Source organism: Lampris incognitus, chromosome 8 (assembly GCF_029633865.1).
Source record: "Lampris incognitus isolate fLamInc1 chromosome 8, fLamInc1.hap2, whole genome shotgun sequence".
Taxonomy (NCBI): Eukaryota; Metazoa; Chordata; class Actinopteri; order Lampriformes; family Lampridae; genus Lampris; species Lampris incognitus.
The window spans coordinates 35,238,352-35,261,711 of NC_079218.1; the positions used below are offsets into that span (position 1 = coordinate 35,238,352).

General features: G+C 42.3%; 1 pseudogene; it reads left to right on the forward strand.

Annotated features, from left to right (window-relative positions):
* The first annotated feature begins 3,451 nt into the window (after window positions 1–3,451).
* LOC130116373 (G2/M phase-specific E3 ubiquitin-protein ligase-like) lies at window positions 3,452–22,579 on the forward strand (annotated as a pseudogene).
* Window positions 22,580–23,360: the final 781 nt, after the last annotated feature.

A 23,360-nucleotide genomic window follows, 5' to 3' on the forward strand; every position in this document is an offset into this window, starting at 1 on the left:
TTGGCTAGCGGCTCACCAAGGAAGCTTCGTGTGAGGGATCTTTTTTGTCGTAGTTCAAATGTCCTGTAGCTCAAATATCCGTAGTTCAATTATCAATAATTCAGGTATCCATAGTCAAAGTTGTCCGTATTTCTAAATATCCGTATTTCTCTTCTCTATTGTCGACGGTTGTTTGCAAGGTTTAAACTCTGTAGCTCGTGTGCCTCCTAGAGGCTACTCGTGGAACTTACATACGTCACAGGGTACATGTAATCATGTGGGTTACACTCTGTTGAAGGCCACTTGGCTGAAACATTGGCATGTTAGTTGACATGGCCAGAATAAATTCGTTTAATTGAGATGAAAGATGAATAAACTTTGTCCCGAAGATTTGTGTGCGTGCTACCTTTTTACCTTTGTGTATTGGAAATATATGACTGGTTCAACACCACCAAAAAAAAAAAAATACTAGGAGGGCGCATCCTTTCCAGTTAGGATCCATATACAGTGCATCCGGAAAGTATTCACACCCCTTCACTTTCCCCACATTTTGTTATGTTACAGCCTTATTCCAAAATGGATTAAATTCCTTTTTTTCTCATCAATCTACATACAATACCCCATAATGACAAAGCGAAAAAGGTTTTGTAGACATTTTTGCAAATTTATTAAAAATAAAAAACTGAAATATTGCATGTACATAAGTATTCACACCCTTTGCTATGACACTCAAAATTGAGCCCAGGTTCATTCTGTTTCCACTGATCATCCTTGAGATGTTTCTACATCTTGATTGGAGTCCACCCATAGTAAATTCAATTGATCGGACATGATTTGGAAAGGCACACACCTGTCTATATAAGGTCCCACTGTTGACAGTGCATGTCAGAGCAGAAACCAAGCCATGAAGTCAAAGGAATTGTCTGCGGACCTCCGAGACAGGATTGTGTCGAGGCACAGATCTGGGGAAGGGTACAAAAAAATTTCTACAGCTTTGAAGGTCCCGAAGAGCACAGTGGTCTCCATCATTTGTAAATGGAAGAAGTTTGGATCCACCAGGACTCTTCCTAGAGCTGGCCGCCCAGCCAAACTGAGCAATCGAGGGAGAAGGGCCTTGGTCAGGGAGGTGACCAAGAACCCGATGGCCACTCTGACAGAGCTCCAGCGTTCCTCTGTGGGGATGGGAGAACCTTCCAGAAGGACAACCATCTCTGCAGCACTCCACCAATCAGGCCTTTATGGTAGAGTGGCCGGACGGAAGCCTCTGCTCAGGAAAAGGCACATGACAAGCCCGCTTGGAATTTGCCAGAAAGCAGCTAAAGGACCCCCAGACCATGAGAAACAAGATTCTTTGGTCTGATGAAACCAAGATTGAACTCTTTGGCCTGAATGCCAAACGTCACATCTGGAGGAAACCAGGCACCTCTCATCACCTTGCTAATACCATCCCTACAGTGAAGCATGGTGGTGGCAGCATCATGCTGTGGGAATGTTTTTCAGCGGTAGGAACTGGGAGACTAGTCAGGATCGAGGGAAAGATGAATGGAGGAAAGTACAGAGAGATCCTTGATGAAAACCTGCTCCAGAGCGCTCAGGACCTCAGACTGGGGCGAAGGTTTACCTTTCAACACGACAACGACCCTAAGCACACAGCCAAGACAATGAAGGAGTGGCTTCAGGACAAGTCTGTGAATGTCCTTAAGTGGCCCAGTCAGAGCCCAGACTTGAACCCCATTGAACATCTCTGGAAAGACCTGAAAATAGCTGTGCAGCGACGCTCCCCATCTAACCTTACAGAGCTCAAGAGGATCTGCAGAGAAGAATGGGAGAAATACCCCAAATATAGGTGCGCCAAGCTTGTAGCTTCATACCTCCCAATGGGCATTTACAATATCTTGCTGAGCTGCAATCCCCTTTGGTTATTGAAATATTTAATTATTCAAAATTATTGCCATTTTAGCTACAAGAGCTGCATACTGAGCAGTCATCAACTGAAAAATGACTGATGGAAAGGGGAAAAATATTGGACTGAAAAAGGCACTATCCATGAGGAAAAACCACCATCTAAAAAAAAAAGGCTATCATTTTTCAAAACTTTTTATTTCAGAGCTAAAGCTGCAGCCCTTAAGTCACATGCAAACACAGACACTTGATTTTGCCCTTTTTTAACTGCACCCGAGATCCAGCCTCACGTAGACAAAGCAGGATTATGCTTAATAGCTAATTTAAGGATTAAATTATTACTGCTTGTATAGTTTCTCACTGTAATGGTTGCTGCTAGGGAGGACTTTATAGGAGAGCAAGAGAGAGAGAAAAAAAACACGGCTCATATCATTTTATGTTTTTATCTTGGCAGCCAAATGCAGATGATGGTAGCTAGCTGTATATTTGAAGCAGAAACAAAGTTGTGTCTAAGCAGACACAGCAGAATACAGCAGACCAAGCTGATAAACCTTCAACATCAGATACTACATCAATAACTAAAACTCTTGATTGGCTGGTGGAGAAAATGCTGAAACAACTACACTGGTGACTTAATAATTTTGAATGGCTCCCTCTGGGATTTGGAGCGGTCAATCAAACCTTTTAAAGCTACTACGCATTTTCCATGTTTTCTGTACAACACTGGATAATATTAATCACCTTCTACTGATATTCTGTAGTAATAGCTACCATCTTACTTTAAGCAAGATCATTTTAGTATTTTATTCGTATTTGTACATCCGCACACACACACTGTATATATATATATATATGGTATGTACATTGGAGTAGAATGTTTATATATCTTTTTTTTGAATTCATCATCAGCCGCTTCTCCGGGGTAGGGTCGCAGTGGCAGCAAGCCAAGTAGGGCATTCCAGACGTCCATCTCCCCAGCAACGCCCTCCAGCTCCTCCTGGAGGATCCCAAGGCGTTCCCAGGCCAGATTGGACATGTAGTCCCTCCAGCGAGTTCTGGGTGTACCCCGGAGTCTCCTCCCAGTTGGCCATGCCTGGTAAACCTCCAAATGAAGGCGCCCAGGAGGCATCCTGATCAGATGCCCGATGACCTCAACTAGCTCCTTTCGACGCGAGGGAGCAGTGGCTCTACTCCGAGCTCCCTCCGGATGTCCGAGCTCATCACCCTATCTCTAAGGCTGAGCCCAGACACCCTACAGAGGAAACTAATTTCAGCCACTTGTATCTGCCATCTCACCCTTTCGGTCACTACCAAAAGCTGATGACCATAGGTGAGGATTGGAACTGGTAAACTGAGAGCTTTGCCTTCTGGCTCAGCTACTCCTTCACCACAACGGTCCAATACAACGTCCGCATTACTGCTGATGCTGCACCAACCCGCCTGTCAGTCTCCCACTCCATCCTACCCTCACTCGTGAACAGGATCCCGAGATACTTGAACTCCCTTCACTTGAGGCAACAACTCATCCCCAACCCGGAGGGAGCAATACACCATTTTCTGGTAGAGAACCATGGCCTCAGACATGGAGGTGCTGACCCTCATTCCTGCCATTTCACTCTCCTGCAAACCGCCTCAGTGCACGCTGGAGGTCGATTGTCGAACATCAGATCCAGGAAGAACAATGCAGATTCCGTTCTGGCCGTGGAACAATGGACCAACTCTTTACCCTTGCGGAAGTGCTGAAGGGGCATGGGAGTTTGACCAGCCAGTCTACATGTGTTTTGCGGACTTGGAGAAGACTTACGACCGTGTACCCCGTGGCACTCTGTGGGGGGTACTGCGGGAGTATGGGGTACCGGGGTAGTTGCTATAAGCCATCTGGTCCTTGTATAACCAAAGTGAGATCTGTGTCCGCATTCTCGACACAAAGTCATGTTTATATCTTTTAATACTTATCAAATTTTCCATATTTCTCTTAATGTTTATATTTTTCCTTTTCTATCTTTTCATATTTCTCATCTTTTCTTTGTTTCTGTTTCGTTGTTTAGCGCAACCACAACGAAGTGTTCCACAGCGTATGGGTGCTGCACATGACAAAACTTAAAACTCACGCATGTTGTACTAAAATCACAACATAATGACCACATGTTGGTATCATTACATTTTTTGGTGAGTACAGCGGCCTGCAATCTGAATTATAGAGACCAAGAATCAGACCAAGCACATTCGTCACAAGTACACCCAGCAAAAAAAAAAAAGAAGAAAAATTCACTTTCTGACACACACTTTATAATAAAATAATAACAAAAATAATACATTTCATGTGTACAACGCTTTTCAAAATTCTCATTAATGCTTTACATACAGTAAGACAAACATAAAAGCAACACACCAAAAAACATAAAACACACAAAATTAATCACAAATTAAAAGCAAATCTGAAAAAGTGATGATTTGAACTTGGACAGATCAGTGCTGATGTGTTTGGGGAGGGAGTTCCAGAGGGCAGGGGCAGTCCAGTGTTGGTCCTGTGTGGGAGATATAGGAGGCTGGCATCGGAGGAGCAAAGGCTGCGGGAAACAGCATAGTAGTGGAGCAGGTTGGTGAGGTAGGAAGGGGCCTGTTTATGTAGGGCTTTGTGAGTGAGGAGAAGAACTTTGAATTGGATCTGTTGTGGGACAAAGAGCCGGTACAGGTTCTGGAGGACAGGGGTGCTGTGGTCACAGTGGGAGTGGGTGACCAGGTGGGCAGCAGAATTGTGGATGTACTGGAGTTTGTTTAGAACTTTGGATGATAGGGCACCCAGGTTGCATAGCAGTAGATTCCATTGCCTACAAACACGGGGATCGCCGGTTCGAATCCCAGCGTTACCTCCGGCTTAGTCGGGCATTCCTACAGGGTGGGAAGCTGGATGTGGATATGTGTCCTAGTCGCTGCACTAGCACCTACTCCGGTCGGTCGAGGCGCCTGTTCAGGGGGGAGGGGGAACTGGGGGGAAATAGCGTGATCCTCCCATGTGCTACATCCCCCTGGTTAACATCCTTACTGGTGAAAAGAAGCGGCTGGCGACTCCACATGTATCGGAAGAGGCATGTGGTAGTCTTCCCCAGATCGGCAGAGGGGGTGGAGCAGCGACCGGTCCGGGACAACTCGAAAGACTGAAGTAATTGGCTAGGTACAATTGGGGAGAAAAAAGGGGGAAAATAAATAATAATAATAATAATAATAATACAAATAAAATAAAAAAACAAAAATAAAAAGGACTTTGGATGATGAGCCGTAGGCAATGCTGTTGCAGTAGTCAATTCTGGATGGGATGAAGGCATGGCTCAAGGTTTCAGCAGCAGATAACAAGCGTGATGGGTGGAGACAAGCTGTTTTTTAGGAGGAAAAAGGCAGTTCTGGTGATTTGATTGAAGAAATTATTCCAAGGTTGCAGATGTGTGGGGAGGGAGACAGTGGAGTTATCAATAGTGAGTTGTTTTGGTAAGGGAGTTGGGACCGATGAGCATGTCAGATTTAACAAAATTTAGTTTAAGGAAGTTGGCTTGCATCCATGATTTGATTTCAGTGAGGCAGTTGGTCAGACTGAAGTAGTGGTGATGGATTTAGTGGCGGTGTAGAGCTGGACATCATCGGGTAGGAGTCACAATTATTACATAATTGCCTGATCACAATTATTTGACCTGACCGCGATCATTTTGCATAATCGTTAGACTAATTTCCATTCATTTGTATAAAAACAGCTGGATGAAACTAACAGAAATGCGATATTTCCATCACTATTTCCATGTCGTTTTCCGTTTGTTGTTTGACTGGCGCTCTTTTAATGACATCATCTTCGTGCGCTCCTTTTGCGATGGCTTAATGACACATTTGACCTGACCGTGATCTTTTTGCATAATCGTTAGAATAATTTCCATTCATTTGTATAACACAGTTCGATGAAACTAACATAAATGTCATATTTCCATCGTATTTACACGTCGTTTTCCACCATTTGTTGTTTGACTGGCGCTCTTTTAATGACGTCATCTTGTTGCGCTCCTGGTACATGAATGGTGAATTAGCACCAACAAACTTGTTTTTCTTGAGACGCTCATTCTATAATATTCGACGACTGCATTTCGACGAGCATCTGTTGACACTAACATCATGGCCATAGTTGCAAAGCCAAACATCACAGCACTGCTGTGGGCACATTTTGGTTTTAAGCCAAATGAAAAAGAGAGCTCAATAACTTCGAGGAGGCGATTTGTCGGATTTGCAGCAAAAAGGTGGCCAAAAGCGCTAATACCAAAAAAAAAAAAACAAAAAAAAACCATCTACGCATCCACCACCCCACCCAATTCGCCGAATTTGGAAAGACAGCTACCGCCGCAGTTCCATCCCGGCAATCGACTGTTCCAGAGCTTTTCGGACGAGTGTCTAACTATAAAAATGACAATAGGCTACCAGATGGTGCACGCTAACAGAGAGTGTAACGCGGTTGCGTTATTTGCTGGAGATCGCCACTGGTTCGTTCCAACGGATTGCAGAGGATTGCGGTGAAAATCTCACACTTGCAGAGCCCAATTTGGCATGAAACAGTTTGATTATTATTTCGGGTCTGCTGTTTTGTAATGTTTGGCGAATGTGTAAAATATAATTAATGTTACTTCCTCTGTTAACTGAAATGGCCTCTAAATTTGGTATGTTAGCACAGATGCATTAGAGAATTTACATGGCAGGGTGGTGAATATTTTCCGTTTTCTTTCGTTTATAGAAATGCCTCTGCTGTATTTATGCCACATTTGTACCAATTTGTCACCAGTTCTGTGACGTGTTGTAACAGAAAGAAAAGTCCCTACGAAATAGCATTTGTAGTTGTGTGTTCAATTTATCCCCGCTGCAATTTTGCTCAGAAAATAGGGTAATTGGCCAAGTACAACTGAGAAGGAAAAAGGGGTAAAAAGCCAAAAAAAGAAAAAAAAGCCAATTAAATCATTCATCGCAATTATTTGTATGATAGTTACTTGTCAACTAAAATTTCATGATCGCGACAGCCCTACGTAACAGTGGAAGTGGAGACCATGACGACATATTATGTTACGATGGAGGAGCATGCAAACAATGAATAGGAGAGGACCAAGAACCAAACCCTGGGGGATGCCTTGGGACAGAGTAGCGGTAAAGGAGGTGCCGTTGTTGAGGCTGATGAGCTGTTGGCTGTTTGTGAGATATGACTTGGAGTCAGGAGAGGGCAGTGCTGGTGATGTTGAGGGAGGATTCAAGGCGGGAGAGAAGAATGGTGTGGTTGATGGTGTCAAAAGCTGCACTGAGGTCAAGGAGGATGGGAATGCTGAGGTGGCCAGAGTCTGCAGAGAGGAGATCATTAGTGACTTTAAGGAAGGTTGTTTCTGTGCTGTGCTGAGCTGAAACCAGATAGAAATGGTTCAAACGGGTCGTTGGAGATGAGGTGAGCCACGCCTGCCACCAGATACAAGCTGCACACAGCAACGATTAACACACAAGGAATCCACCTCCGAACGGTCTTATTAAAAAAATATATATCTTGGACGAGCCCCCAATTGTTACGTTCCCCGTTGAAGGTACAGGGGATGAGGGGAAGTAACCAACAAAATAAAAGTGTCCCGGGGGAATAAGAAAGGTGGGAGGCGGAACCAAGTGCAAAAATTAACAGATTTATTAACAAAAATTAACCTTCAGTCAAAATATAGAATAAACAGGGCAACTAAAGAGCCTGGCTCTTAACTAACCAGGCTTTAACAAAACAAACTCAGACCTAAAAAAAAAAGAAACAAAGAAACGAACACTAACACAGGTTTTACCCTCCTTCTCAAGGAGTATAGAGTCTTGACACAAGAGCTTGCTCTCTGGTTGACAACAATAGCCCACTGGCCGTTTCTCTCTCACTCTGGCTGCCAACAATGGCCCACTGGCACTGTTGGGCATCTCTCTCCGAGTTATATACCCAGCTGATGAGCAACTGGGTCACCTGTGCTCAATCAGCAGTTCCACAGGAGGCGGGGCATTACCTGGAGAGGGAAAATTAAGACACGCAGCACTAGGGCCGTAACACTCAGGAAAAATCAAATTACTGTATGTTTTAATCAAATCTAGCTGTGTTTGGTTTCAAGTAAAAGGATTTCAGGGAATAAAAAGTATCATTTGTGCAATATGCAATGCTGTGTATCTAAATGTCTTGCAATGAGCTTAGAGAGAGAGATGAATAGAGATTAGCGGTGTTATTTCCTTGCAAGACATATTGAGTGTGATGAGTTCTACAAGATGACCATATTCAAAGGACTTATTCCTGCAATCATCAATATTAAAAAGCCACCTATTCCTGACAAACTTAATAATAGTTTAGCCAAGCAAATAGTTATTTCACTTCCATGGTCATTTGCATTCACTCTTTGGAACGAAAATGAAAAGCAAGTGAGATGCTTTCGTAATGAAAACTCTCCACTGGTGCATCAGATATCCGATGAATCAATGACTTGATATTCACAGGGAAAACCCAAAGTGTGTGAAATTAAACTGTCCAGGATGAAAAACAGACATGGTCCCGATGAGCCATAACGACCAGAGACCACATCTTGCCAAGGGATCGGGGACTGGGGACAGTTTAATTGAGATTTTATTGGGGACCTGGGGGAGGTGGAATTAAACTTGTCAAGCTAATCATCCTAATGACTGGCCCTGGGTCACTGGAGATAGGGCTGCAATTCTCCTCAATTCCTATCAGAAAGGCAGGATTAACTTTTTGATGTGTGCACAGAGAGAGAAAAATCAACCGGGGACTCACTGGCAGTCATAAACCAGGCCATGAAGAAAGGGAGATGGTTACATTGATTAACTTTTAATTAACGATCATCTTCCATGTTTTGCCATATTGGCCCACCGAGAGTCAGATGTAAAAAAATAAATTGTACATTGATGCTGTTTTTAGTCTGGGCAGGGATAAATTAAAGAGGTCATTTAGAGTGCTGTAAAATTTTGCTCTTTTTTACCATTAAATATCTTTTTATGTAAATGTATTGAAGGGAAATACATTGTTCCTCTGCCATCAAATTCTTTTTTTTTTTGGTTTTTCCCATTTAATGATTATGATTCGGTTGAAAATAGCCACCAAATATTTTTCTCCTTTTGAAGTATGTTTATGTCCAAGGGGTGTGAATAACTTAGTTGTGCTCTTTCCTTACTTAAATCATGCATATTTGGAAAAAAAAAAAAGAGCAAAGACACAGTACATTTGCACTTAATGTAGACTCTTCAGTATCCATCCATCCAGCCATTATCTGAACCGCTTATCCTGCTTTCAGGGTCACGGGGATGCTGGAGCCTATTTCAGCAATCATTCGGCGGCAGGCAGGGATACACCCTGGATAGACCGCCAGGCCATCATAGGGCTGACACACACACACACACACACACACACACACACACCCATTCATACCTAGGGACAATTTAGTACGGCCATGTCACCTGACTTACATGTCTTTGGACTGTGGGAGGAAACCGGAGCCCTCAAGATGAAACCGATGCGGACACGGGGAGAACATGCAAACTCCACACAGAGGACGACCCGGGATGGCCCACCAAGGTTGGACTACCCCGGGGCTCAAACCCAGGACCTTCTTGCTGTGAGGCGACCATGCTAACCAATGCGCCACCGTGCCGCCCCCTTTCTTCAGTAGCTGTTCAAAAATAATCTTTCAAGCTTGACTGTGATTTTCCTGATAATGTAAAGTATTCCCTGTATTCTACATGCCGAAGCTGCAAATATAATTTTCATGAACTAGTCACAGCCAGGGACTAACAAGTAGACTTTCGAAACAGAATTGTTCATTTTAGGCTGTTTTCTTCAGAACATCCCAACATAAATACCTTTGTGCAATTTATGCTTTCCCAAATGGGAAAAAAGTCACATTTAACTCATGACTTTTGCATAAATACGGTTACTGACTATGGTCATGGTGACGCCACAGGAAAAAAAAAAAGACAGTCAGCCAATCCTTTTTGACAATACAAGTTTGGACAGGAATTCATTAACTGACTTTTTTTTTTTACAAAGCCGGGGGGGGGGGACAATTAGCAAATAACCCTTTAATGTATTTATCTATTTCCATCTCTGGTGGTAAATGGGTCTCAGGTAAAGACAGATATTTATTCAATATACATAATCTATACTGTACATGTTACTGCATTGGACTTTACCACAACTATACAATAGGTTAGCTGCTAAATAATTTTATAACTTCAACTTATTAAATCCAGTTGACTTTTTATGGCCCCAGAATTTCAGACCTCAGCTTCTTCTTTCTTCTTGAAATGTAAATGGTTTAATTTAATGTACCACTAAAGAAGCAGACATCTGTGTGCCACAAGTTGCAATTCGTAATAGTGTTGGTATCATGACACACCCATAAACGAGCATGAGAGCGAGAAATTCAACCAACCAGCTCAACCAAGAGCCTCGTTCTCTCACCTAGACGACTATCCCTTACCATTTACGTTTGCAACCCACCTTACTATAGTGATCTTTAACTGGGGGAAATTATAGACAGGCACCTCATTGCTGCAGAGGTCCTGAGTATTATTGGGCAAATCTGCTCGATTAAACTTCTTCAAGCACAGTGTGTACCTTTGCACAAGCTTGTGATATGATGAGATTGGGCTATGAGATCATGGAAGGGATACATTTCAGTTTTCATCCAAGTAAGAGAAAACACAACTAGCTATGTAATAGGTTTTGTTAGGTGGTTGGTGGGGACGTAATTTGCCTGACAAAGTACCCATATCATTGGACTGTAACTCTCTAGACCTGTCACTTTAAAGAGAGTGCAGAGTATCTAAGTAGGAAGCAGAGGTTTTTCTCTAATCTAGATTCAATGAGGAGATTGGCTGTAACTTACTTGTCTGCCTGTTAAGGTAGACATGAAATATCCACTCCAAATAACACAGACAACAACCAATGGGTTATGTAAAAAGGAACCATATATAGCCAATGGAAAAAGGTCATAGTATCGCACAATATATTACAATTAACAAATATCTTTCCACACACTGTCTTTTTTCCCTGTTGATCCACCACAGGCCATAAACAGATATTTGATGGCTCACAAAAAAACAAAACAAAAAACCTGAGATCTCAGAAAAGTTTCAAAATTCAACTGATAGAATAAAAAAGAAGCAAACGGCTAAAATAAAGGGAAAAAAAGAAAGTAAAATGAAATGAGTGCACTCAAAAGTCCTACCACCCTCTTTTGCAATGAATGTCTCACAAGATGTCCCAAGTGATGACTGTGAGGTTGGTGGAATGACAGCCAATGAGATGGTGGACAGACAACGACTCGAGGTCCAACTGAAGAGCTAAAAAAACAAAAACAAAAAAAACAGCCTACACACATACGCAGGACAGTTACTCATCAAAGTCCATAATAAATATCCATTGAGATCTACTTTAATATAGCTCCTGCTCTACAATGTCTTCTTTTGTTTTTTCATTACTTTTCATTAACTCAGAACAACTGTACATAATAATGCAATTCACAGTATACCTCAAAAGTACATGAATTCAACATAAACACCTCAAAAATTAAATACATCTGATCATTTTACAGTTCACACACCCAGCTGCTAGCAGGGCTCCATACATAGCTTACATGAAGCTTAGCTGCATGAGGAATTCTGAGAGCCTTAACACCATGTGCGACACCTAACCGGCCTGCAAGCTGAATATCACACACAGCACTTCACTTGATTAACGGCTGCATATGGCTCATAGCAAGCAAGCATGTTTATTTATATAGCACATTTCATACACAGGGCAATTAAGTGTGTTTTACACAAATAAAAACAGAAAAGGAACAAACATATAAAATATAATTAAGAGAGTAAATAAAAACAAATAGGAACTGCTTCTACTACATTCAGCTGCTCCCGTTAGGGGTCGCCACAGCGGATCATCCGTTTCCATTTCTTCCTGTCCTCTGCATCTTCCTGTCACACTAGCCACCTACATGTCCTCCCTCACCACATCCATAAACCTCCTCTTTGGCCTTCCTCTTTTCCTGTCCCCTGGCAGCTCCATATTCAGCATCCTTCTCTCAATATACCCAGCATCTCTCCTCCACACATGTCCAAGCCATCTCAATCTTGCCTCTCTTGCTTTAGTCTCCAAACCGTCCAACCTGATCTGTCCCTCTAATATAATCGTTCCTAATCCTGTCCATAGGATTATGGAATAATAAATAAATAGGCACAATCATATATAAAATATAACTAAGATAGTACAAAGTACATAAAATGTAATTTGAAATAGTAATTACAAAGAGTACTATAATTCAAAGACAGGTACAATAAGAAGAAAATACAGAGCACAAAAAACAAACAAAAAAAAAAAAAACAATAACTACATAGTCACTTCATCGCTGGGAGTGACTACAGATCTATTTCCAGAATTAAAGTGCAGTAGGAATAAGGTACAAGTTTTAGTACTCAATAACAGGCACCAGGGAAAAAAAACAAAAAAGTTTTTAACTTAAGATTTAAAAATTGCTAGATTTGGGGCACATCTAAGTTCTTCTGGTACTTTGTTCCAGTTGCATGCAGCATAACAGCTAAATGCTGCTTCACCATGTTTGGTTTGGACTCAGGGCTGAACTAACTGACCTGAGTCCATCGATCTTAGAGCCCTACCTGGTTTATACGCTTCAAGCATGTTAGTGATGTATTCTAGGCCTACACCATTCAGTGATTTGTAGACAAGTACCCAGCACTTTATTTATTCTGTAACGAACTGGAAGCCAGTGTAAAGATTTCTGGACTGGAGTAATGTGCTCTTTTATCTTGGTCCTGGTTAAAACTCTAGCAGCAGCATTCTGAATAAGTTATAGCTGTTTAATGGTCTTTTTGGGAAGACCAGTTAAAAGACAGTTACAGTAATCAATTCTACTGGAAATAAAAGCATGGATGAGATTATCTTGGTCATTTTGGGATACCAAACCCTTGATTCTGGCTATATTATAAGATGATAGAAAGCTGTTTTAGCGAATGCTTTGATATGTATGGCTGGTGAACGTGAGATCTAAGTCTATTAAAATGGCAAGACTTTGGACATGGTCTTTGGTTTTTAGAGCTAGAGACTTGAGTTGTTCATTTATAATACTTCTCTTCTCTTTGTTGCCACACACAACAATCTGTTTTTTTCCTTATTTAATTGAAGAAAGTTTTGGCTCATCCAATTATTTATCTGCTTCCAACAGTGACACAGTGAGTCTATTGGGCTGAGATCATCAAGTGAGAGAGCCATATATCTGATTATCATCTGCATAACTATGGTAATCCATGTTGTTGCTCTGAAGAATTTGGCCTAAAGGCAGCATATACAGATTAAAAAGGAGAGGTCCGAGAACTGATCCCTGGGGGATTCCACATTCCATAGCCACTTTATGTTCAAGAAGTCATGGTTCATAAACTGCCAATGGTGACAAAGTAACTCTGGTCTTCTAAATAAGACCTGAACCCATTAAGGACTGCTCCAGAAAGTCCTACCCAATGTCCCAGCCTGTCCAACAGTATTCTGTGATCTACAGTGTCAAATGTCACATTGAGATCAAATAAAACCAGAACGGATATTTTACCTGAGTCAGTATTCAGCTGTATATCATTTAACACATTTTATAAGAGCTGTTTCAGTACTGTGGTTAGGGCAGAAACCTGACTAATTTTTGTCAAAATGACCATTTGAGTTCAAAAAATTGCTAGGTTTATTAGAAACAACTTTCTTGATGATCTTAGCTATAAAAGGAAGATTTGGTATAGTTATTTAACACAGAGGTATCCTGAGTTCTCTGTTTTAGGAGTGGCTTAATGGCAGCTATTTTTAGGGACTTTGGGAAAGTACCTGATAGCAGTGAGCTATTAACTATTTAATGCAACTCAGTTTTTAGAAAGTTAAAAATAGTTTAAAAAAAATCACATGGCACCATCTTGTTTGAAAATCCCGGGGACAATCCTGCAGTGGCTTTGCCAAAGTTCCTCTTGGGGGCCTAGCCCAGCATCAAAATCCACAATAAGCCAGCCTCAATCACCGGCCGCACAATCCTCCGCACCCGAAGACTCGACTTCTGAGGCAGGTGAGCCTGCAGTAGGCCTATCTGATGATGGTGACGTTAGCAGCAGAACAGCAGTGGGTTGCTACTCCGAGGAGGACGATTCTTTTACAACGACACCAAAGCACCACGAGCAACGATGGACAATGGAGGAAGAAAGCATAGCAAAACAAGCTAGTTTCACTACAGAGAAGCAGAACTTTGGTTCGAAGTCAGAGGACAAGACATTCACGGAAACGGAAGAGGCCAGAGAACGTGAGCCAAACGTTTTTTTTTTCCCACAGAACAGCTTGACCCAGACAGGGTGATTGCAAGCTATTCTTCCGACCCTGCAAAGTGGGATAAATTGATGACAAATGTGAGACTACTTAGCATCAAACAAACCGTGTCAAAATATTGGGGATTTTTCTGCATCTCTAAGAAAATACGGAGATGCTAACCAAAGCTTAACCAAGGAACATTTCTTTAGGAAAAACTAAATGGAGAAGTCCTGTCAAGAGAATGGTTAGTAAATTCACCCTCTAGCGGCTCAGTTTTCTGTCATTGCTGCAAGTTGTTTTGTAAAAGAGACACTGCATTTACCACCGGATTTAATGACTGGAAAAGTGCTCCCATTCGCTTACATGAACATGGAAATTCTATGGACCATCGCGGTGCGGTGCTTAGTCTTATCATCGTTTGGAAATAAAAATGCATGAATCGATTCAAATTTAGTACACCAAGTCGAATCCGAGAGAGCATACTGGCGCAACATTCTAAAACGTATAGTGGTGACTATCCAATTTCTTTCTTCCTGAGGACTGCCCTTCCGCGGTGACGATGAGCTGTTAGCATCACCCCACAATGGAAACGTTTTGGGCTGCTTGGAATGAATTAGTCGCTTTGATCCGCTGTTATCAGAACATTTAGCCAAATACGGAAACAAGGGCAGGGGAAATACTAATTATTTGTCCTCTACCGTTTGCGATGAGTTTATTCAGCTGATGGCTGAAAAGGTCCTACGTGCCATTGTTAAAGAAATTAAAGATGGCAAGTATTTTTCTATCATTGTCGATTCAACACCTCATTTCACACATGTTGATCTATGAGGAGCCGTATAGGACATATTCCATACTTTACCTCTCACATACATATGTGAATGAATGTTCTCACATACATATGTGAAATACTCTCACATACTACTGAAAATCCTCTCACACACTACTGAAATGCAATAGTTGTAAGAGGAATTTCAGTAGTATGTGAGAGGATTTCGTGTGTATGTGAAAGTATTTCACATGTGTATGTGAGAGCATTCTCAGTAGTGTACACTACCGTTCAAAAGTTTGGGATCACCCAAACAATTTTGTGTTTTCCATGAAAAGTCACACTTATTCACCACCATATGTTGTGAAATGAATAGAAAATAGAGTCAAGACATTGACAAGGTTAGAAATAATGATTTGTATTTGAAATAAGATTTTTTTTACATCAAACTTTGCTTTCGTCAAAGAATCCTCCATTTGCAGCAATTACAGCATTGCAGACCTTTGGCATTCTAGCTGTTAATTTGTTGAGGTAATCTGGAGAAATTGCACCCCACGCTTCCAGAAGCAGCTCCCACAAGTTGGATTGGTTGGATGGGCACTTCTTTGAGCAGATTGAGTTTCTGGAGCATCACATTTGTGGGGTCAATTAAACGCTCAAAATGGCCAGAAAAAGAGAACTTTCATCTGAAACTCGACAGTCTATTCTTGTTCTTAGAAATGAAGGCTATTCCATGCGAGAAATTGCTAAGAAATCGAAGATTTCCTACACCGGTGTGTACTACTCCCTTCAGAGGACAGCACAAACAGGCTCTAACCAGAGCAGAAAAAGAAGTGGGAGGCCGCGTTGCACAACTGAGCAAGAAGATAAGTACATTAGAGTCTCTAGTTTGAGAAACAGACGCCTCACAGGTCCCCAACTGGCATCTTCATTAAATAGTACCTGTTAGAGCCTGTTTGTGCTGTCCTCTGAAGGGAGTAGTACACACCGGTGTAGGAAATCTTCAATTTCTTAGCAATTTCTCGCATGGAATAGCCTTCATTTCTAAGAACAAGAATAGGCTGTCGAGTTTCAGATGAAAGTTCTCTTTTTCTGGCCATTTTGAGCGTTTAATTGACCCCACAAATGTGATGCTCCAGAAACTCAATCTGCTCAAAGAAGTGCCCATCCAACCAATCCAACTTGTGGGAGCTGCTTCTGGAAGCGTGGGGTGCAATTTCTCCAGATTACCTCAACAAATTAACAGCTAGAATGCCAAAGGTCTGCAATGCTGTAATTGCTGCAAATGGAGGATTCTTTGACGAAAGCAAAGTTTGATGTAAAAAAAATCTTATTTCAAATACAAATCATTATTTCTAACCTTGTCAATGTCTTGACTCTATTTTCTATTCATTTCACAACATATGGTGGTGAATAAGTGTGACTTTTCATGGAAAACACGAAATTGTTTGGGTGATCCCAAACTTTTGAATGGTAGTGTATGTGAGAGTAATTTCAGTGTAAACAGAAAGCAGTCTAGTTCTCAAATCTCATTGGTCAATCTAAGTTAGCGGGAAGTCCATGGTCTAGTCTGTCTTAGCAACTAATTACCACCACTAAACCAGTGCAAAACTATGCATGATGGAAGAGGAGACAAACTCCACAACTTCGTGAAGCTCTTGGCTTGATAAACACTATTTTAACGACACCCGGTGCCATAAATGCCATAGCTTGTGCAACAAACACAGTTGGTGGTAGTGTGGAATACGGGGGTGTGGAAGATGAACTGAGACATGCATTCCAGTCAGGCACTAGCAATAACCTCCAATCACAGGCATCAGTGGTGCCATCATGAGGGAGCCATGCATAGCAGCAACAAACAGGGCAGCTACAGACTCCCCGTTATTAGACACACCACCGCTTTGGAAGATGAAATTCAACACCTAGGAAACGGTACGTCTTTGGAAATGTTAAGCAAGTCAGTTGAAGTAGTGCTATGCTAGCTAGCTAACATTAGTCTAGCCAACTTTGAGCTAGCTAGCTAACCACTGCAACAAGAAGCTAAAATGTTAGGCAAGTCGGTTGAAGTAGTGCTATTACAGCTAGCTAACCACTGCAACAGAAGCTAGTTAGCGATATCAGTAAATAATATGTGAATTTACTAGCTAGCTATGCTTTTAACCGTGTAATAAAATTAAAACGGTTGTTGTGATTGATGTTACGGGCCTAAAACACAATATCACTTGACATTTAACAAAGACGTCATACTGCTGCCCAACCCAGCATGAGGGACGGTTTGTAAGCATTGTTCCAAAACAGAGTTCCATGAAAAGGGACTCATCTTGAGCGCATTTGAGTTTGAGAAGAGTTGGGACTACAGGGCTATCATTAAACAGATCAGAGATGCCTTCAAAGATAAAATCCCACAGGGTGTGAGGCAAGTTTATACAGTGTAATTGTTATTGTAATACTGTTGCCAGCATACTATTTTACCCCACATTCCTCAACAAAGGCGACCATGTCCTTTGCAGCAAGATGGGTAGCAAAGCTATCTTTTCATAGGATCTACAGAGGATAGGATCTAAAGAGAGGAGGATAGTACTGTACATCCCACAAATAATTAATTTTCCACTTTGTTTGGCATACATTAAAAACGGCTACACAGCCTTTGTCAGATCATATCAATACAATGACAGCACGGTTAGTTTAAATAGATTACATGGCATTGAGTACAGCTGACATTAATAGGCCTAATAATAACTCCGTGTGATTATTAGGCCTATTAATGTCAGGTGTGAAATCACTCCTAAAGTGTGATTATTAGGCCTATTAATGTCAGGTGTGCACAATCATCTACTATACCATGCCAACATTTAGGACTCATGAATTGGGAAACTTCTGATACCCACACACTCACAGTATGTGATTCTAAACTGCAATTAACAGAATTTCCTGTCCTCTTTCAGTTTGCAAATTCTTATGGGTTGTGGGAACAAACTTGTGTGTCCTAAGCTGCATGAAGACCAGGAGCTGAATTCATCTTTGATTCAGAAAGTCTTTCGATCAAAGGCTGTATACATCAGGCCATCCAGACCCTTGCCAGTAAGTTATTAGGCTATTCAATTAGCTTCTTAGTGTAACCGAGTTAATTGTGAACCATCGTAAATCCTCAGAGGTAGATGCCGAGGTCGTGGTATAGCCTACCAAAGGTGACTCACTCCTCCAGTATAAAAAGCGCCCGGCTGCGTCATCGATTAGCTAGCTTTTCAGTGGCGTAGCAGGCTAGAGCCATGTCTTGCAAATGGATAAGCTCAGAAAAACACAGTTTTGAATCCCACCCTGGGCAAACCCTTAACATGAGTCAAATGAATGAGTGACAAAAACACAATGCAGAGAGCGGAATGAAGTCAGTCACATTAGTGACATAGAGACTAACATTCTTTCAAATTTGAATAGATCATCTGACATTTTTAAATATTTTGTTTTTGTTTATTGATTTTTGTTTCTTTTGTTTTCAAAGTTTAACGTTTCAGGCTCCGATGACAGCTGTGTGGCGGTCGTCACCCAATCAACATCAGTAGAGTCCATAGACAGGACCATGGTGAACAAGGCTCCACCAACATCAGGAGAGTCCAATTGCCACATCACTAGCAGGGCCATGGTGCACCAGACCCCATCAAGAGAGTCCATAGACTGGGCCGTAGTGGACCAGACCCCATCAACTTCTAGCAAGTCCAGTGGCCCCATCACTACCAGGGCTACGGTGAACCCAGCTCCATCAACATCAAGAGAGAACAATGATGATTATTAACACCTACGTATCCATCTTAAAGTGATACTGACATCAAAATCTGAACATTCCCACTGATAGGCTATGTTCCGAGTTGGAATCTGACCACGGAGAAATTCAGCGGCCAAAACAGCAAGTCTGCAGCCACTCAAGAGAGATCTGTGATTGACTGTAAGATGGTGTCCAATGTCAAATTGTGCCGGTGGATACGTAAACACCAGTCAATTTGCATATAGGGTGTGTCCGTAGCGAGATGCTATAAAACCACGGAGAAGCCATTCTTTCGCCCCCTCCTGCTAGCTACTTGGCTCGAGTTTGTGCTGTTTTGCTGAGACTTTATTATCGATCTTGCTACGACGTATTGCTATCTATCTATCTGTCTACCTATGTATTCATCTAAATATCTATCATCTATCTATCTAACAGTTATTTGTATCACCGAATCCTCCTCGTTGAAACTGTAATCCTCGCAGAGGATCTCCCTCTCGCTCTCCGACATTTTTTTGTAAATAGCAAGTGACGAGTGGTACCGAGCACCTCCCACCCAGGAAGACAGTAGCCAATAGCTTTGAGTTCATAAAGCCACACCTATTTTCGGTTGCGATTCAAATTCCTCATGTTAAAAAAAAGTGTTCAGAAAGGACATGTCAGTGTCTCTTTAAGTTCACTGTCAGAGATGTCCTCAGATGAAGACGAACTTATCCAAGCAACACTGGCCAGTTTTGAGAGTCAAATGTAAGTACCCCAGCATTTAAAGGCCTGGCCTTCAATCATTAGGAACCCCACAATGATAGTGATGGGACACAATATTGTGACAAATAATGATGCACTATTTATACAAATACCACCTGTAAAAATTACTGCACCAATTACTGCCTGCCGAAGCTATGATAGTTTTGACAGGCAGTCAAATAACATCAAACAAGCTTAATTTGGGAGCAAATAGTAGCTGGCTAGCATAACCAGTGTGTTGGCATTTCAATTTGATAACTGGTCAGTTGACATGCTACGTTCTGCCCTCTAGTGTTCAACTCAAGGAAATGTAGCTAATAATGTGCCCAGTGTTTACATCCCCACAAGCTTGAGTACTGAAGCCAGCACAGCCGTACCAATAACCACTGATAAAGCACTCCCTCACACGTTTTATTGCTTAAATATGCAAATAGCGGTCACATTGTGGGACTCATTTTATAGTCTGTCATCCTCAGATACCTAGGAGGATCTAGGACCCAGTCCTCAAGCCCCACTGTTCCAACCATATATATCTGTCCCGCCACCAGCACACTACATTCAGCTCATGAGCAACCACTTGATTGGTCGAATGAGGTATGCTGGTGCAGGAAAAGACAAAATGTAGTGAGGACGGTGGACCCCGAGGACTGGTTTGTCATTGTATGCTCTGACATACCATCTGATTGTGTTGCAATAGTGCGTTGGATATTTTGTCTAGATTTGATGTTTTCAACCTCATGTCTCCCCATATGTCAACAAGCAGATCCATCTTAGTTGTATTTCTTACCGCTGGAACAAACAACATATTACAGGTTTTAAAAAACGTTTTTGTCTTCTATTCACTAGGGAGGCAGGAGCACCTGAAAAGATGCTGGCATGTGACTTACTGCTCAATCCTGCGAGCAGAATTGACACCAACCAGAAATGCAAGTTTAACATAAATCGGTCTTCCGTGTTGGATGGAGCTGTACATGGCTTCAAGAGATTATCCTACAATCCAAACTACAGGATGTCAAGTTTTCTGACGACATGGACAAAGAAGAACAGACTGTGGATTTGGGCGGTCCAAGAAGAGAGTTCTTAATACTACTCTTGGAAGCCATGGCAGTTTCGTCTATGTTTGAAGGGAAGGAGCGGAAACTGAATTTGGCTCTTGATAGTGCAGGTATTTATTTAATTTATTAACCATACACATTTGCGGAATTGGCTGTTATGAGGATATGTGCTTGATTACATTAACAATTGGATTTTAGAGTGAACTATCCATTTAAACATGAGATAAAGTTACCTATGTTTCCCAAGCTCGAAGAGAGGACAGTTATTTCATTGCTGGCAAAGCAATTGCTGTGAACCTTGTGCATGGCAGTCCTAGTCCTTGATTCCCCTCTCCAACTCTTCTTTCCTGCCTCATTGGTGGCCCAGAGTCAGCCAAACCTGTCTTGGATGACATTTCCGATACTGACCTACATGACAAGGTCAAAAAGGTAATTGTGCAGATTGTCTTTCTACAGGTGTGTCATTTTAATCCACATGTTAATGGAACCACCCAAAACGGTTAGACGGATTTGTTTGAATTGTTAGCTGTAGTATATCAACTGAAATGAGTAACGATTGCATTAAGATTTCTGGTTGCAACAAAAATGGCATGTGGACACTCTCGGCATTAAGGGTTATGAGAAGAGCACTGTTAAAGTTGCTTCATATATCTAATTTATGTCACATTAACCATTCGTTGTGCCCTTTGTGCATTTCTGATGTCAGATCTCAGAGTGCACCGCCCTGGATGACCTGAAACGTGCTACAGCACCACTACTCGACAACTTGGCAAATGCAGGCTATCTCAGGCCACTGACGAGCTTAGAGAACTGAGATTTGCTCGTTCAAGACATCCTCAAGTTTCAAGTGGTCCACAGGGTCCGCGGGCCATTTGAAAGGTTTGTCTTGATTTCAAGTTCAGTCTGCTTTATTTGTAATAGCAGCATGTTAAATTAGGGCATTTTATGGAATTCAATTTTACTGAATCAACTTAAATCAATGGGCAGATTGTTGTGTGTGCTAAGGATACTGCCAAGTATGCACTAGTCATGCTTACTGTCTTTTCTTGAATGCAGATTCAGGGAAGGAATGAGGACACTTGGCATGTTAGATGCGATCCAACAGCACACAGAGAGCTTCCGTCCTTTGTTCTGCCATGAGCCACATACACTCACTGCTGATATATTGGAGGTTCTCATCCATATTCGATCTTCTGAACAAGGAAGCAACAAGAGAGCAGCTGAAGAGACCGTCATTCCCTTCTGGAGGGACTCTGCAGGAGGTAGAAGGTAAGCAATACCATGTTGTCAGAACTGCCCTGATTTACAATGCTTGCTGGGTAGGCTTCTGTGTGTTGCTCCTCATTTATGCTGATAATCAACATTATTATGTTTTATTTATATTATTGTTTCAATTAACATTTTCTGGTGTGTTTCATTTCGGTAGAGGCACAAGGATCATCTAAGCTTCAGAAAATCCTGGCCTTCGCAACTGGAGCCAGTGAGATCCATCTGATCGGTTTCTCCCCTGAGCCATCCATCACTTTTCTACATGAGTTCGCTGAGTCAAGGTTGCCACTGACCAATACTTGCATCAACTGCTTCAGGTTGCCTTTACATACTTCCTACCAAGCCTTAACAAACAGCATGGGAAGTCGTCTTTGGCCCGTATTCACCACCTAAGTTTGCAGGCTAGAAGACCCTTATCCAACGCTTAATCTTCGACCCTTACTCAACGCGCAAGTGTGCATTTTAACTTCTGGAGTGATTCTGAATTGGTGACAGAGCCCACGCAGGCGTGTTTCCAGTGCGAGGTGTCTGTGGCCATCAGCAAGCCCCCCATGTGGACTCTGAACGGGGAGACCCTTCGGGCCGACCCCTCGGTTCGCCTGGAGAACCACGGGATGGTCCACAAACTTGCCTTGAAAAACACCAACGTGGACATGAGCAGAACGGTCAAGTTAACCATGGGAAAGAACAAGAGCAGTGCCGCCCTGTGCGTGATGGGAAAGTAGACGGATGTGAAGAAAAGTAACTCTGAGAGTGTAACAGGAAGTAACTTTGAAAATGGAAAACTTTAAGAGTTGTCGCAGTGTGTTGTCCCTTACCCCTTTTCTACAGATGGTCACTGCACTCTCTCCCCTCGTTGAACCCCGGCGCCTTGATTAGCTTCCCCGCTAGCTAACCAGCTAGCCAGCCCCCGCTCTCTCCCCTCGCTGCACCCTTCGGCCTCAACTAGCTTCCCCGATAGCTAAACAGCTAGCCAGCACCCGCTCTCTCCCCTCGCTGCTTGCTGCTCACCCAGTTAGCTGGCTAGCTTGCCCTGCCGAACTGTTGGGCTGCTAGCTAGCTTCAGGACTGCTGGGTGTAGCTTAGCTAAGCTACGTGAACTACCTCGTACTGTCGCTGAGGACTGTCGTTCCTGTGGGTGAGTGCCATTCTCTACTCTAGCGGACTAACCATGGCTAAAGCCTGTTCTTGTCATGCTTTTCATTGCATTTTCTTCCATTCTTGCGCGTGAAGCTTATGCAACGTTACCAACGCGTTTGAGTGCAGTGGTACCTAGCCGCGAAACAGCTGGTACCTATGCACCAAACAGAGACAGCGACGCACTCCTGCTAACCAGAACCTTGGGACTGACACATAATGCCAACGATATGATCTCCTTTGTCCTGCCACTGCTGTCATGTCATATTATGAATTTGCTCCGTAAAATGATTTTGCTGCCTTCTGATAAACTCCTGATAAAACTGTGTATGCCCCCAGTTAACTCCCTGCCGTGCTTTGATTCTGCTG